Here is a 3,643-nt window from a genome sequence, read left to right on the forward strand (position 1 = left end):
TCGGTTTCCTATTCCTGAGTTACAAGTTGGGTAATACATATGATTTGGGTCATTCTGGAAAATAGTGAAGCCAAGGCATTCCAGGGACGGCCCCGCTTCCAATGGATATATATGTATATATATAGAATGTTGGCCTTATGGTTTCATATGAATTAATAATCTTGGACATTGCAAAATGCATTTGGACCGCTTTTCCTTCTTTTTATTATATTATTATTATTTTTTTTAATACTGCACAACAAATCACGACAACCTCAACATACGATCTTCACAAAACGTTACTCGATTGCTCCCAGGAAAATCCCAGGCAGGGTAAAATAAAATATTCACTTGAGGCCTGAACACAGATGTGTTATAATAAACCTGCGTAAAGCAATCTTTTTAATAACTGGTGAATCTGTAAACACAATAATAATTATATGTTTTTCCATTTAACCGAATAATGTCGTTAAGCTGATCAACCTGTGCTTGTGAGTACCGTCGTTTAAAATAAATGAACAGATGGTTGGTACTACAGAATTTTAAAATACATGAAAACAGGTCAGGTCAGGGATGGGAGCATGTGCCAGAACAGCACGTCACTGCGTCCACTTTCCGCCGGTACTCCAGGGGCCTCCGTCTGGCCATCCCCCAGGCAGATGCCAGGCCCATCCCCATCTCCTTGAGATGATGGTCAACCTGCTGCAACCATGAGGCACGTGGTCGGCCCACTGGCCTCCTCCACTCATGAGACTCCCTCGCTGAGAGAATCTGGTGAGCAGGATCAGCGTCAGGAAAACGAGCCACATGTCCATACAGCCGCAACTGATGCTCACGGACTATGCAGGTAACAAATCTCATCCGAGTTTCTCTCAGCAACCGCTCGTTGGACACAAAATCCGACCAGCGATAGCCAAGGATTCTCCGAAGACACCTGATACCAAAGGAATTAAGTCTCCGTCTCAGATCATTGGTCAGAGTTCAAGTCTCGCACCCATAGAGCAAGACTGGAAGTACCAAGGAGCTGAAGACTCGGACTTTCGTCCTCCCGCACAGGTACCGGCAGCGCCACACCCCATGATCCAGTGAATCCATGACTCCCCAGGCCCGACCCAGACGTCTATTGACCTCTGACTCACAGCCAGCAGAGACATTAATATCACTGACAAGGTAAGTGAATCTCTCCACGACCTCAACATCCTCACCACAAACAGAAACAGACAGGACAGCAGCATCTAAGATGTCACCGAAAGCCTGGATCTTAGTTTTGACCCAAGAAATCCGAAATCCCAACGGCTCCGACTCCACATTCAGCACCTCGAGGGCCCCCAAAAGGATGTCTAAAGTCTCCACAAAGATGACTGCATCATCTGCAAAATCAAGGTCCGAGATCTTGAGATTCCCAAACGATGCACCGCAGCTTGATCTCTCCAACATCCTCCCTAGAATCCAGTCCATAAAAGTGCTGAAAAGTGTGGGGGCAAGTACACACCCCTGCCGAACTCCAGTAACAACTGGAAATAAGTCAGAGATGGTACCACCACATTTCACAGCACTCTCAGTACCAGAGTAAAGTTGAGACATCAGATCGATCAGTTTTGGTGGCACCCCACGAAGACCAAGAATCCTCCAGAGGACATCCCGATTCATTGAATCGAACGCTTTACAGAGATCAACATAGGCTGCAAGCAGCCCCTGCCGAAACTCTCGTCTGCGTTCGGTGAGGACACGAAGAGCAAGGATACGGTCAATCGTTGGCCTCTTTGGTGGAAAGCCTGACTGCTCCGGACGCTGGTGCTCAAGCAGATGGTGGCGAACCCGATCAAGAATTATCCGAGCAAAGACCTTGCCCGGCACTGAGAGCAGCGTCACCCCTCGGTAGTTGTTGCAGTCTTGGCGATCACCCTTCCCTTTCCAGAGAGGGACAACAAGGCCCCTCTTCCAGTCAGTTGGGATGATGCCTGCATTCCAGGCAGAGCACAAAACTGCATGCAACGACACGAGTGCAGCATTTCCACCAGCCTTGAGAAGTTCGCCATGAATGCCACAGATCCCTGGAGCTTTGCCCCGTTTCAACTGGTTCACCGCAGCCCGTGTTTCCACAAGCGAAGGTGGACCACAGTTGATTCGAGGGTCAGCAACAGGGATTGCAACACCCTTGACGTCCAACTCGACAGCTGGGGGATCAGCCTGGTACAACCGCTCAAAGTAACCGGCCCAGCTGGCCTTCACTTCAGACTCCTCTGTCACGAGCCTACCACTCTCTGCTCGAACTGCAGTGCTCCGAGGGATGGGCTTGGATGAACGTAATGCGCGAATTCCCCTGTAAGCGGGACGAAAATCACCTGTCCACAGGTGATGCTCTACCCCCTCACAGATTCCTCGCACATAGGCCTCCTTGTCCACCCTCAGTGCACGTACAGTTTTACCCCTCAGCTCCCTGAACAGCTCAGCTCTGCCATTCAGCCTGGCCCTGCGACTCTAGTCAATGGTATCCAGTGTCCCTTGAGAGAGAAAATTCTTCTTTGCCCTGCGGTGAGCTCCAAGACATCCACCGGCAACATCAAGGACGGTGGTCTTGAAGGCGCTCCACAACTCTTCAGGACCCCCAAAGCACCCAGACCCCCCAAGTGTCCACTCAGCCTGTTCGCAAACTCCTCAGCTACTCCCTCATCCCTGAGCTTGGCAACATCCAGCCTTGGCTGGGATGGTACCATTCTCCAGGATTTAAGGTGCAGCTTTAGAGTTGCTACAACAGGCCTGTGGTCAGTATTGAGGAACTGAGCACTCTGGTAGACCCTGTAGTTCTGGATCATCCTCCAACGACCGTCAATGAGGACATAGTCAATCTCCTTTGCCACACTGCCAGCGTTGGAATACCAAGTCCAGCGATGAGCTTGTGGGTGCTGAAACCATGAACCAGCCACCCTAAGTCCATGACTTCTTGCAAAGTCAAGGAACTTCGTGCTATTCTGGTTCGTAGTTCCTGACCCATGGGGACCAACACACACCTCATAACCATCCCTATCAGATCCAGTCGATGCATTGAAATCCCCCAAGACTGGAAGTGTATCTCGTCTGGGGCACTGATCAACCACAGACTCGAGCGTGGCGTAGAATGCATCCTTCACGGTGCGATCACTCCCCTCAGTCGGAGCATAAACAGAGACCAGGGAAATGACACCTAAGGAGTGACGAATCCTTAATCTCATAATACGCTCGTTGACCGGTGTTACCTCAATTATCATTGGGGTCAGCTTATTGGACACAGCTACAGCAACTCCTTGGGTATGGTAACCATCAGAGCGACCAGACCAATAGTAGGTGTAACCACCCACCATTATCTCGCCGCAATCATGAACCCACCATTATCTCGCTGCAATCCGGTCTCCGAACCTCAGAGAGAGCTGCAATCCCGATGTCCAAACGCTTGAGCTCGGATGATAACAGAGACAGGTGATCATGCTCTCTTAGGGATAGGACATTCCAGGCACCCACCCGAAGGGACCGCCTCAGGTTAACCCAAGGAGACCGCCGTCTGGTGGACGACACCTCAGCACCACTCCGACACACTCTCCCGCAATCTGACCCAGGGATGTTACCCCGTGGTTTCCCTCCTATCATCAAAGATTGGGGTCCCGAAGGCTTTGCCCCAATCCCGTCA

Source organism: Eptatretus burgeri, chromosome 9, assembly GCF_056783735.1.
Source record: "Eptatretus burgeri isolate ZD-2024b chromosome 9, Ebu_testis_v1, whole genome shotgun sequence".
NCBI lineage: Eukaryota > Metazoa > Chordata > Myxini > Myxiniformes > Myxinidae > Eptatretus > Eptatretus burgeri.